Raw genomic sequence first — 14,469 nt, forward strand, 5'->3', positions numbered from 1 at the left:
TAGTGTTCTGTATAGGTATTTAATGTTAGATTGGTATTGATAGAGGTGACCCCCTCTATGGTGGCAGGTCGTCCTTGAATCAGAACAACGAAGGGCAGCAATCTCTCCATGGGAGTGGAGACTGTGCCATGATGCGGAGAGCTTGGGGGCTTTTTAGGGTATTAAAGAGAGCTTCTGGGGTGGAAGAGTCCATTGGCAGGTCTGTTCCAGTACTGTACCAGCTTCAATGTTGCCAATGGAGATTGGTATACTGATCTTTTTATCAGGAGTTTCCCCGAATCCTAACAGCCTGCAGGTGTTATCAGTCAAGTCAACTTTCCTGTCTGGAGTTTCTCAGCCTACCTGAGGTCTGAGGACTTTAGGTAATTAGTCCTTTACTTAATATCTGACCTTCATTGGCTCTTGTGATCTCTCTAAAAATTTGCAATAGGAACAACTAACTATAAATCAGAGTTTAAAGTCAGGAAGTCGTCATGGCTGTGGTCTGCCTACCTGTGACAAGTCTTTGTTTGAGGTGAGAAGAAATAGGTTTTCTCCCTCTCACCAACAGGGTTATGCATATCTCTGTCCAATTTTGCCCACTTTTGACTCATGCTTCCAACAGCCCCTCAGCCCCCAGCTGACTGATGCACCTAGCTTTAGTGGGGAGATGCTATGTTTCAAAGCCTTTGGAAAGTGACTCCTAGACTAAGAAAACGCAGGGGACTCAGCCCTGTAGCCTCAGCTTAAGCACTGGCATTCTTCTTGTCTGCTGGTCATGGATATGCCTATCATCATATTTGTTAATACTTGACGCTGCTCTTGGGAAAAGATAGAATCTATTCTTAACTGAACCCTTAGCATTTGGAAACCCAGGCAGGCACAGGTAATGATTAGAAAAAAAATCTAATTAGGCTATTACGTTAACATAAATAGTGCAGAAGTTGATGCAATACAACGGCTTGCTTTCTTGTGTATAAACCCTTGCCCTGGTGAGCATCTCCATCATATTCATCCATTCAACACACATTCCTGAACAACAACCATGTACAGAGAGCTTTTCAGAGCATGGGGATCCACTTCTGACCTCTGGTCTCCTTCCTTTTCTCTGTTTTCCTCTATTGCCTTACCCCTGAAGTTCCAGCTCTTGCTATCACTTCCAATAGGCCTTCCGCTTTGAGTGACTAAGATGACGGGATTCAGATCCTCCAGAGACTACAGCATGACAGGCTTGTGAGTCTAGTATTTTCTTCTGCTAATGTGACCAGCTTGCATACTTACCTGTCTCCCGTTCTATCACAAGGGTCCTCTTCTCTTCATTGCTTCACTGAAGACCCACCTTCTAACACTCCACACCGGACCAGAAAGGAAGTGTGGCTAATAGGTCAAAACGTGCCATCTAGACAGCATTACCAAATAAGAAACAGGAAGAAACACCAAGATAGAGAAGAGTGTTAGAAACTCAGAGGGAATGAGTAACTGGGACGAGGGTCATGGCTGAGAGATCTCACCTAAGATGAGCAAGGACCAGAGTTCCATGCCCAGCATCATAGAAGCAATAGATTAAAAAGACAATAGTAAAATTGTGTTTTTAAAGACGATGCTCTACAGTCACTGCTACTTATAATGAAATTTCGACTCCAAGTATAAATGCAAAAGCAATCCTTTACAATGAATTGAGGATTTATACACAGCATCTAAACATTAGGAAAAAATTTTAAATTTCGTATCCAAATTTTCTCCTTGCCCCCCAACAAAGTTGTCAGATTTTAAAATCAGTCAGATTTTCAAATCAGCCCTCGCAGAGCTCCCCGCTTTGTTCTATGTGGCACTTGCCCAATTTGGAACAACTTACATATGAGATCACTGTTTAACGACTCACTCCTCTGCTAGTTGAGCCTACGAGAGCTCGGTTGTTCACCACTAAATACCCAACCCTACAAAAATCCTGCAACTCATAAGACAGCAGTCAGCACCGGCTGAAAGGAAGGGCATAAGTCCTAATTGTGCTTCCTCCTTTAAGTCACTCTTCACATCTTAAGGCCCACGACTTTATCTTCCCATTGCAAAGAGTGGCTTAGTTCAACTTCAAGTAGGCTCAAGGAGGATGTCTTTCATGTAGAAACACCACTTTTGGTAAATTCTCCGGATATGTAAGCGAAGTTGTAGATCCAGAATTGCTTTTAGAGCCCCAAACACCAAAGGCATGGAATTACCTGAAATGACGATACTGGAGAGAGATAAGAGAACTCAACTTTATATTTTTCCATCTATCAGTCATTTCACTGGGAGTAGAAGTTGAAGATAAATTCCTAGGCACTTCTGACCCCTGTGTGACATGTAAAGAATGTTCTACTAACCCGAGGCCCATTGCATCATGAGATGATAAAGGCCAAACCAGGCAAACACAACCAGGAACCAATATTGAGTCACAAAAATAGTAGAGATTTGAGATAGTGTGGGTGTGGCACGAGTCTGTGACAGGTGACCTTGTGATTAGTATAATGACATTGTTATCTTTTTTGTGGGTTGGAGTTTTTTACTTCACAGTTGGTTGTAACTGTCCATTAGGGTGGTTATGCCAACAGATACTGAGAGCAGAAGGCAGGGAGTTAGACATGAGGCACCCAAGGGAAACGTACAGCAATGATGGAGGTACCATTAGATGATAGTAAGAGATACTCGACAGAACATCACCTGTGTTTCAATAACCAAAGCCAGTGAGTTAGCAAAATCATCCGTATTTCTCTATGGAGATTTCCATGTTTAGCCTTGTTATAGATCGAGAATTAGAGTACACTAAACCTGAATCTGCCTTAGCTCCCACTGGTGTGGCGTCTCTGGCTTGGCTGGCCTACCAGTTTTCAGAAAGCAGCTTTGGGGAAGGGAGACATCTTGTAAATGTGTCAGCTCTGGGTAAACATTCATTGGAGGCAAAGAAAAGGAAGGTGGAGAGTTGCTGTCATGACAAAATGCAAACTTTCCTAAGAGTGAACACAAAGGTGCCATTCTCACTGCGGGCTCCATTGTTTCAAGTCTCCCACAGTGGGTGGGGAGCAGGAAGACTTAGAATGTAGGGAAGGAAAGGGGCTGCCCTTTTCAGTAAGGCAGGTCTACTGGGCTTTTCGGTGAACTGTTATCTCTGCTTCTGGCTGCACCGTGCTGCTCTGGGACACATTACCACACCATCTCGAGGAAGTGGACACTGCCTTCACCTCCTGAACTCTGCTGAGGGGCAACAGATGCCGCAGCTCCAGCCTGACAGCCCAGCAAAGCACAGACTCCCAGTTGCATTGCTGGAAACTTTTTTAACCCTCCAGGGAAGCCAGGTGTCAATAATCTTAGCATGTGGGAAGTGAAGCCAGGAAGGTCAGGAATTCCAGGTCATCATCAGTGACCTCGTGAGTTCCAGGCCAGCCTGGGCTACAGGAGACCCTGCCTGAAACCAAAACCAAAAACACCGTTTAGGGAGACTGAGTCTGAGGCCAGCTTGAGGTTAGCCTGGGCTTTATATGAAAGCCTATAAAATGTCTCTAGTGAAGACATAGTAGAGGAGATAACTCTCATTTTCCAGAGATCATTTTCAGCACCTATAGTATGCTTCTCTGTAGATTACTGAAGGAACAATATTTTAAATGCTACAATTAAAATATATGTTTAAAAAAGAGAGAAAGATTGAAAATCCATGTAATGTGGAATAAATTCAGTACTAAGCCTTATAAGGCATTAGTTTTATATTCTCAAACTAGACTGTTCCAAATCACAAACCTAAACATAAAGATTTCATTTCTCCTGGGTTGAAGAAACTTAAATCTACATAGAATGTCTAGGTGAATGTCCTGATGTTTATATAACTACCATATCAAATATGAAAGTTTCAGCTTGGTTATAGTTTTAGCATCAGACTGCTAGGAACAAACCAGGAACAGGTAGGAGACAGCATTTTAGCATCTCTTTGAGGATGTTGCTAAGAGAACATCCATCAAAATGAAAATTTTCTACCACTTGTCTGTTTTCATCTTTCATTTTTTAAAGATTTATTTACTTATGCATGTGAGTGATCTATTTGCATGTATACCTGCATGACAGAACAGGGCTTCAGACAGAACAGAGCATCAGATCCCATAATAGATGGTGTGAGCTACCGTATGGTTGTTGTAAATTGAAGTCAGGATCCCTGGAAGACAGTCAGAGCTCTTAACTGCTAAGCCATCTATCCCTCCAGCCCCCTACATCTTACATTTTTTTTGTTTTTTCTTTTTTATATATTTGAATTACAAACAACATTGAATTACATGAAGATCCCAGTTCCCTTCTCCCTCCCTTCCTCCTCTACCACCCCCCAACTAAAATCCCACCTATCATATGTCCTTTCTTCTAATCTACACCTGACTCTAAATTTCTGCTTCCTCATGACCTCTGCATCCTTCCTTTTCTTCCCTTCTCATTCTCATAGCTCCCTCCCCTCTCTTCCCATGTTCTCAATTTGCTCAGGGGATGGTGACCCTTTCCCCTTCTCCAGGGGACAAAGTTGTCTCTTTTAGGGTCCTCCTTGTTTACTAGTTACTCTGGCAGTGTGGATGGTAATCCCTTACTCTATGTCTAAAATCCACATATGAGTAAGTACATATCATGTTTGTCTTTTTATATTTTACATTTTTAAAAGATTTTATTTTTAATTGCATATACTGTGTACCTGTGTACCTGTGTGTGCAAGTGCCTGTGGTGTCCAGAAGAGGGCATCAGAACCCCTGTGGCCGGCATTGCAGGTGGTCACAAGTGGTCCAGAGTGGGAGGTGGAAACCCAACTCTGATCTTCTGCAAGAACCCTTGAAATCACATTTCATTTTATTTATTTATTTATTGAGATACAGTCTCACCTGGAACTTGCTATACAGACCAGGCTGGCCTTGAACAAACAGAGATCTACCTCTGCGAGGATTAGAGCTGTGTGCCACCATGCCCCATAATATCTAACATTAGGAAAACTGCAGAGAAATGCTTTTACTTCACAGTTGGTTGTAACTGTCCATGAGGGCGGTTATGCCAACAGATACTGGGAGCAGAAGGCAGGGAGTTAGACATGAGGTAACCAAGGGAAACGCAGCTGTACCACCTGATGATCACATGGCCCCCTGTGGCTAATCATCCTTGAAGCTGCAGGTAGATTCTTCCCACTGTACCATCAAAGCCCTGGCAGACTGCCCTATGGCCATGTGTGAACACTAATGAAGGTCTGAGTCCTCCAAGCACCAAGCTTCATTGTAACACTAAACACTGTGATTTTGAGCCTCTTTTGTGGACATTTCACAAGGATCAAGAGGGGAAATACCTGAAAGGGAGATTCCATCTACCATGATTTGGGGGGTGGGACAAAAAAGGTCACCTTTCATGAATAGTATTTATAAAATCTTCTTTAAAATGCACAATGCAGGGCTGGAGAGATGGCTCAGAGGTTAAGAGCACTGGCTGCTCTTCCAGAGGTCCTGAGTTCAATTCCCAGCAACCACATGGTGGCTCACAACCATCTGTAATGAGATCTGGTGCCCTCTTCTGGTGTGCAGATATACATGGAAGCAGAATGTTGTACACATAATAAATAAAATCTTAAAAAAATACACAATGCAGAACTGAGTGAGCTGCCATCCCTTGCTCAAGTCACCGTCCAGTCCCGGGGTGTGTGTGTGTGTGTGTGTGTGTGTGTGTGTGTGTGTGTGTGTGGCGCGCGTGTGTGTGTGTGTTGTGTATGTCTGTGTGCAGTGTGTATGTGTGTGTGAGTGAGTGAGTATGTGTGTGTGTGTGTGTGTGTGTGTGTGTGTGTAGTGCTTTACTTTGCTAAATAAACTAGCTGTGTCTTAGAATTCTTTCCTCCAAACGAACAGAAGAGAAACCTTCACCTAATAGTAATAATACTTTGTAGGCTGAAATAGGAAAATGCATGTACTTGAAGGAATTATAAATATTTATATTAATGTGGCTTATAAGCATTGACTTTGCCAATAAACAGGAGATAGGAGTCCCACGTTTCAAGTTCTGACACTGGCAACTCATAAAGACGATGGATGGTGAGTATTCTTTCCATAAATAAAATGGGTAACGATTAAATAAATCTTTATGATATTAAAAATGATTGCATATAAATTATCTGCAGGGAATTCTTACACAACTTCCAAGCACAGATAAGGACCTGGGGGTCATTTCTAAGCTAAATGTGCCCACTCCTCTCTATGGGGAATAAATTTTCCTAAGTGAAAACATGATGGAAACCCTGTGTTCTGGTGGTTTAAGACCCTGTCTTGCCAGGTTTAAGACAAGATCTGCTATGGATTAAACTACTTTCTCCTTTTCTTTTCCTCATGTAAACAGGAAAACTCCACATATCCAACCCACGCTGGATTCCGCATGTTGGAAAACCCTGTGGATAGCAAATGTGAGTCGGTTCCCAAATGTTAGAACTCCACATCTTAGCCTTAAATAAGCCTCAGAAACCGACGAGGCTGCTCAGGTGCATCACCAGATAAAACAAACAGGATCTTTACTGATTTCTGAACCTGTGCTGGAGCGTAATTCAGTGAAGAAACACACTAACACACCCTATTGTCTTGGGGCTTGGGAGAGCGCAGCAGTTCAGAGCACACACACAGTTTTGAAGAGAAGCTGAGTTTGGATCCCTACAAGCAAGCTCACAGCTGCCTGGAACTCCAGCTCCAGGGGATCAACACCCCCTCTTGCCTTCCCCTCTTGCCTTCATGGCAGTGCGCATTCCTTTGAACACACACACACACACACACACACACACACACACACACACACACACACACACAGTAAAAAGAAAATCTCTAAAAAGAAGGAATAGCCGGGCAGTGATGGCACACGCCTCTAATCCCCACACTCAGGAGGCAGAGGCAGGCGGATCTCTGTGAGTTAGAGGCCAGCCTGGTCTACAGAGCAAGTGCCAAGACACCTAGGTCTACACCGAGAAACCCTGTCTCGAAAAAACCAACCAAACAAACAAACAAAAATAAATAAAATCTAAAAAGAAAAAAGAAAAAGAAGGAAGGTGGAAGGGAGTCGGGTCGACGGGACGGACACAGGGACCGGACAGGGGACTGGGACCCTGCTGGGATACCTTGTTCTGTAGACTGCAGCTAAAAGTGTGCTAGTAGCTGGACAGTTTGTGCCTGCAGAGAAGCAGTGCCACTCGAACCTGGGAGAGGCTCAAGGCCTGAATTTAGAGGATGCCCATAAATTAAACCCACACGTTAGGAATCCAGAAAAACCCATCTACTTCTAAAGGATTCTTCCATGGAATGACACTAATTTTGAATACAGAGACCTAACAGCTGAATGAACTCTAAGAGAGTTAAATTCCAAAAAAGAGCCAGCAGTGGTGGGCCACACCTATAATCCCAGTACTCAGGAGGCAGAGGCTGGTGGATTTCTTTTCTTTTTTTTTTTTCTTTTTTTTTTTTTGAGTCAGGGTTTTTCTGTGGCTTTGGAGGCTGTCCTGGAACTAGCTATATAGACCAGGCTGGTCTCGAACTCACAGAGATCCACCTGCCTCTGCCTCCTGAGTGCTGGGACTAAAGGAGTGGGCCACCAGCGCCCGGCTTGGCTGGTGGATTTCTTGGGGAGCATCAAGATAAAGGGGGACCAGAGCCAAAAATACAAGAGAGCACAGTGACCTTTATTTTTCCCCTTGCGCTTTTCAAATTTTGTTTGAAGGGTGAAGAAAAATAGCATTTGTGTTTTGTATGTGTTTAAATGTAAGTAAACAGCATATTTAAAGAGAATTTTAAAGAGGGAGGGAAAGGTTCCTACTATCAAATACATATCCGGACACTGAACATCAGATAAAGGAAGGTACTTTGAAGAGCATTTATTTCTGAAATTTTGCCAAAACTTTGGGTAGAGACAATGGGAGTTGTGACCTCCTTTCCTGGATTTTTTTACTTCCTCTCCCACTTCCAACACGCAAGCTTGGCAAAATGAAGTTCTGCTGGCACAGGGCTGGCCATGCAGACCAGCAGCTTTCCTTCCAGACAAGTCTGACTCACATCCAAAGTGGCAGACAGATGCTTGACCTGTCAAAGCGGCACTGTCAGAATATGAACGGGGGAGACTCACAGAGCTGTAGTCCCAGCAGGGTCTAAAGGTGCACCATCCAGAAAGTTTCTGGAGTTCTCTGCATTGACAGAAGGTCTTCATATCTCTCTGCTAGAGAGTCAGAAGAACCTAACACAAGTGAAAGCCAGACCTAAGAGCTGAACACAAGTCCTAACACACAGATTTATAGACAGAGAGTGAAACCATACAGACTTGGGGATTTTTTTTTTTTTTTATCTAAAACATTGGCTGATGTCTTTGTTTTCTGTTGCTATAACAGAATACATGAGACTGGATGATTTATAAAGAAATTATATTTAGTTTTGCTAAATATAATTTAGCAGAGAGGCTCTGGAGGCAGAGAAATTCTCCTGTAGGGGCCACACCGCTGCGGCTTCGTGTGACATCATTTTTCACAGAATGGGAGTGCTATGAGAGTGGCAACTCAGGTCAAGAGGTTCAGGACATTTTAGAATAATATGCTAATATGAAAACTAATCCATCCCAGAGAACAAAGCTACTTTTGTTTAAAAAGAAAAAAAAAAGACAGAACCTCCTAACACCATTTTCTACATTGGCAACCAAATTTCAAACTGAGTTTTTGCATGGACAAGCTACATGCAAATACACCCTCCATTAAAGTACAGTAAACACGGGGCAACTTGTAAGGAGCCAGACCAAAACATAAGAATAAAGGCATGGGCAGAGACACCAGTGACTACACACCAAGTCAGAGTTTAATGAGATGAGGGTTAAAAATCTCAGGCAAGTTACTAGAAAAAAAATGATTTGATGTTTTAAAATAACCTGAAAATCTAAGAAAAGAGAGCATCAGTGAAACATGGGTAATATAAAAACAAATTGGATCATCGTGTAGATGGGTTACATGTTAGGGGAAAATGAGGAGGAGTTGGAAGTCACAGCCTCTGATCATTCACAGCAAGCAGCAGCATGTGTGCATGGACTCGCCTCCCTTCTAAGTCCCAAAGGGTTGATACAGAGCTCTTTTTCTCTCTGTCTCTCTGTCTCTTTATCTCTCTGTCTCTGTCTCTGTTTCTCTCTCTCTCTCTCTCTCTCTCTCTCTCTCTCTCTCTCTCTCTCACCACACACACACACACACACACACACACACACACACACACACGTATGACAGACTGCTCTGTTGGAAAGGAGTCAAAGGCAAAGGGTACAACTATCTTGAGAAGCAGGGAAGTCAACTCCATTTTTCTCTGTGGGCAGTGAGAAGTCCCCAGTCTTACACTTGGATCACTAAGCATCTAGCTGCAAGAACAGCATGGTGTCGGAGATGGGTAAACCCTGCAATCTAGCACATTTAGCAAGAGCGCCCAGAAAAAAAAAAAAATAGGAGCCCCCAAGGACTGCCTCTCCAAACATAAAAGCAAGAGAAAATATAAGTGCAGTGGAGAAAATTGGCTACGTTTTCTTAGCAGCACATCAGTGTCCACCTCATTGTTTGCATCAATTAAACATGCATCTTATAATCTCCAGAGTGGACACCAAATATTAATAAACTTGAAAACTATTCAAAGGGGGCTGGAGAGACAGATTAGCAGTTAAGAGGACTTGTTGCTCTGGCAGAAGACCTCACATTTACTTCCCAGCACAGACATGTAGCACCTCAACAACTGTCTGTCACTCCAGCTACTCTTGCCCTCTTCTGGCCTCCAAGGGCACCTGCACTCCTGTGCAATATACTTGCAAGCATACACATATGCACAAAATCAAAGAACAGAAATAATAAGTGTCTTCTACCCTGAGTCCCACCATGACATACGCCTCACCACCAGGCCAAAAGTAACAGGCAACCGACTATGCACTGATACCTCCAAAACTCTGAGCCAAACAGCCCTTGTATTATTTTAAGTGGGTTATGTTTGTTTTTGAACAACAACACAAAGCTGACTAAACCTAGACTGTGTGGAAAATACATCAAACCATGTATTGTCTAAAAGAAACACATTGTAGGCTAAACTGCACAAATACGTAAATGAGAACCACATAGAGCCATATAAGATGTCCGTCCGTTTGAGTATCAGACAAAATAAATTTTTGATTTTACTAAGAAGTAAAGAACAGAATGCTAAAATACATTCAGAAAATGTAACAATTACAAACATCCAGCATTCAACACCAGAGGCACAAAATACATAAAGCAAGGATTTACAAAACTGAAAAGAGGGACTTGAGAGATGGTTTAAGAGTGTGTACTGCTCTTGTGTGTAACACAATTAATACAAACCCAGAGACAGATATTGGGGTTCAAGCTTCAAGCTGAAGATCAGAAAAGCAAAGCAGCTGGCCACTAGCTCACCTGTCCTCAGAGTGGCTGGAGAATAGGTCTGAGACTAACTACTGAATGCCCTGCTCCTATCTTACACTTGTTTCTAGAGCTGGGATTAAAGGTGTGGGATCCCAACTGCTTAGATCTCCTTTGTGTGAGCTGTTTCTCTTTTTGACTGGTTCATTCTAATGTAACCATGGGTGGTCTTGAACTCAGAGAGATCCATCTGCCTTTGTCTCCAGAGTCTGGGATTAAAGGTGTGTGCCAGCCACCATTGCCTGGCTTCTAAGGCTAACTAGGTTGGCTGCTGGGATTATAGGTATTACCACTGCTTCACTCCTTAGCTGTGGCTAGTTTTGCATGTTGATCTCCAGTGACTTTATTAAATCATAAGTAATATATCACTTGATATATTACTTGAGAGTTTGGTCCCCAGTACTCAGCTCAGGTGGCTTGCCTATAACTCCAGTTCCAGGGGATCAGATGCCCTCTCCTGGCCTTTTCACACACACACACACACACACACACACACAGAGAGAGAGAGAGGGGGGGGAGGGAACATAGACACACACATATACACATAAATAAAAATAAAATTAAACAAAACAAAAAGAAAGCCTTAAAAGAGAATTAGAAAAAGGATATGAGCCACTTACCTAAAAGGACTTTTGCTTAAAAATATGAACAATAACAACAACAAAAAATAGTCACTGTGAAGTTCAGGGAGAAATCAGAAAAGCATAACAAGAATCACTAAATAAACACTTAAATCTTTAAGATTTATTGATTTTATGTTCTGAATGAGTGTTCTGCCTGCATGTATGTTTGTACACCATATGTGAGCTTAGTGTCTGTGGGGGCCAGCAGAGAGTGCTGGATCCCTTGGAACTGGAGTTACAAATGACTGGGAGCCAGTACGGGGGCTCTGGAAATTGAATTTGGGTCCTCTGAAAGAACAAGTGCCCTCAGTGCCTGGACCATCTCTCCACTCTGGGTATAAACCTTTGATTTAGCTGATCTAGTACACATAATTTTATACTGACACAGATGTAAAAGCTAAGCCTGCAGATGGTAGGGTTCTGAAAGGAACGACTGCAGTGAAATTAAGGACCCCTCTCATCACCCTTCTTCCTTCTCCCTTTAGGGAATCAGCTGCAAAATATGTTGAGAACATGTTTTGTTTTGCTTTGTTTCAAAATTTAGTTATGTTGTTATGATTCTTTTTTATATGCTAAAATAAGGACATAAGACAACACTTTCCCTCCCTGAACACAACTTATATCAGTTTTGTTATTTCTGAAACAGAAATTTAATTTCAAACTAATGATTCCTGAGTTCTCTTTCCTTTGGCAACTTGGGCCCAAGGCTTACTGAAACATAAGGTGGCACCCAAAATGTCACATTCTTAGAAAGTGGACCTAAAAATCCTCCATTTTGTCTTTTGTTTTGTTTTTACTTCATTTTTATCGTGTTTTAATTGTACAGAGGTTCCACTGTGATATTTGCAAATGTGCATATAACATATATTGACGATATTCACCCCATCCAACACCCTTTCCACCTTCCCTCCTTCTAGAGCCCTTTTCCAAAATCTTGACTACACATATGAGAGAAGCCACGTCTCTGAGTGGTCTCTTTAACTGAGTCTCTCCGAAGCTGGCTTGTTTGTGTCCTGTGAGGATTCCTAGGAAGGTCTCTTTTCCTGCTAATGGCTTCGCTTTACTCTTCTTCACAGCTGAATATAATTCCGTCATGTACCTGCGCCACAGTTTCTTTGTTCACTCACCAACAAGCTCCTAATCTCACACTGTGACTGCGCCACTGTGAATAGTGCTGCAATAAGCATGGGTTTGTCGGTGTCTCTACCTCATACTGACTTGAATTTCTTCCAGGAAACACAGGGGAATGATATATGGTAATATACGGCATATCATGGGTCATATGGTAATCCTATTAAAGTACTTAGAATCTGGGGGCTAATGTTTTCTTAAAAAAAAAAAAAAAAAAAAAAAAAAAAACCTTGCCGGGCATTGGTGGCGCACACCTTCAATCCCAGTACTTGGGAAGCAGAGGCAGGCGGATCTCTGTGAGTTCGAGGCCAGCCTGGTCTCCAGGGTGAGTGCCAGGATAGGCTCCAAAGCTACAAAGAGAAACCCTGTCTGGAAAATAAATAAATAAATAAATAAATAAATAAATAACTGAAGCTGGTTGTTCATTGCCAAATGATTAGCCCTGAAAACATACATGCAATATTATATGGGCTCAACACGTTATATTAGGGAATATATATCATATACATATATGTATGCAATAACAATTGAGAAAAAGGCCATGAATTTGAAGGCGAATGGGGAGGAGTGTCTCTGTAAGTTTGAGGCCAGCCTGGACTACAAAGCAAGTTCCAAGACAGCCAAGAGACACAGAGACACAGAGAAACCCTGTCTCAAAAACAAAACAAACAAACTTATAGCTAGTACATCGTCTCAGATGTGTGTCTTCCCAACCTTCTCACCATGACCCAGCCAGGTTGCCAGGTGAGGTCATCCAAGACCATCCCGTCCTGCCAAGCCAGCTGAGTCCAGAAGGCTGTGACCAATAAATCATAAGAATGGTTTGTTGCTTGACTCAACCAACTTCCATGTGATTTATTGTACATCAGAAGAAACCCAACTCATCGTGTTCATATGAAACCCTATTGCTGTGATCTACTGGACACCTGGAAACTAGAAGTACAACTTTTTTTTGTCTGTTTGTTTCATTTTGTTTCAAGGCAGAGCTTCTCTGTGTAGCCCTGGCTGTCCTGGAACTCACTCTGTAGACCAGGCTGGACTCAAACTTACAGAGACCGGCCACCTCTTGCCTCCCGAGTGCTGGGATTAAAGGCATTCGCCACCGCCAGGCCTAGAAGTACAACTTCTACCAGAAACTGGTCATAGATCCCTCTTTCTTGATTTAAAAACATACAAACAACAACAACAAAAAACCCTCATTCCAATACCCCAAATTGGGAAAGATTGGAGTTCATCTAGCTCAATCTAATGGCAGAGACAATGTGGGCTGGTGCTCCCTGAAGACCAGAGACACTGCTTCAGGTAGAGTTTAATATGTGTGGTCTTGATGCTGGTGCAGAGTTATTTTAACTGTACTGCAAGAATATATAAAGTGGCTGATGGTTGGGTCACTGAAAAGCAAGGACTTGAGTGCCACATAGAGACACACAGCTGTATTCCCAGAGTGCAGGAGGATGAAGCAGGAAGACTGAAGTTCAAGGTCACCCTGGGCTATTTAATGAGACTCTCTCAAAAAAAAGAGAGGAGAAGGAGGGCAGGCAGGCAGGCTGAATTCTGCTAGAACCAACCAACTTTTTATCTCCAGGTAACATGAACCATGCATTTGATACTGAGATAAATGCTTGTAATTGGTATTATTATTATTATTATTATTATTATTATTATTATTATTATTTATTGTTTTTGAAACACTGTCTCTCTATGTAGTGCTTGTTGTCCTGGAGTTTGCTATGTATACCAGGCTGGCCTGGAACTCACGGAGATCCTCCTGCCTCTGCCTCCAGAATGCTGGGAATAAAGGTACCACCACACCCTGCTGTGAACCATTTTTAAATAATTTATATGATCATTGTAATCATGTCTATTATAAATTAATGACAGTTAAAACTGCACCATGAGGAGGAGCAGGAGGAAGGAGACAATTTGGTTAAGAAAAGACAATAGGGAGGAGATGGAGCTCTGTGCCTTTTCTGTGGTGGCAGAAACATGAGGGCACAAAATCATTAGTAACTACCAAAAACATAGAGTCATTTGGAGCAGCTGTGGTACACGCCTTTAATCCAAGAACTTTGGGAGGCAGAAGCAGACAGATCTCTGTGAGTTCGAAGCCAGCCTGGTCTACAGACCAAGTTCCAGGACAGCCAGGACTGTTACACAGAGAAACCCTGTCTCAGGAAATAAAAAATAGTAGAGTCACGCAGTAAACTGAGGAAATTGATAACAGCTCAAAATACACCACTGCCTCCCATCCACTCACAACTCTCCTCAGACAATCTACTGTCCTGGCCCCCG

This window comes from Cricetulus griseus, chromosome 3 (assembly GCF_003668045.3).
Source record: "Cricetulus griseus strain 17A/GY chromosome 3, alternate assembly CriGri-PICRH-1.0, whole genome shotgun sequence".
In the NCBI taxonomy this organism is placed as follows: domain Eukaryota; kingdom Metazoa; phylum Chordata; class Mammalia; order Rodentia; family Cricetidae; genus Cricetulus; species Cricetulus griseus.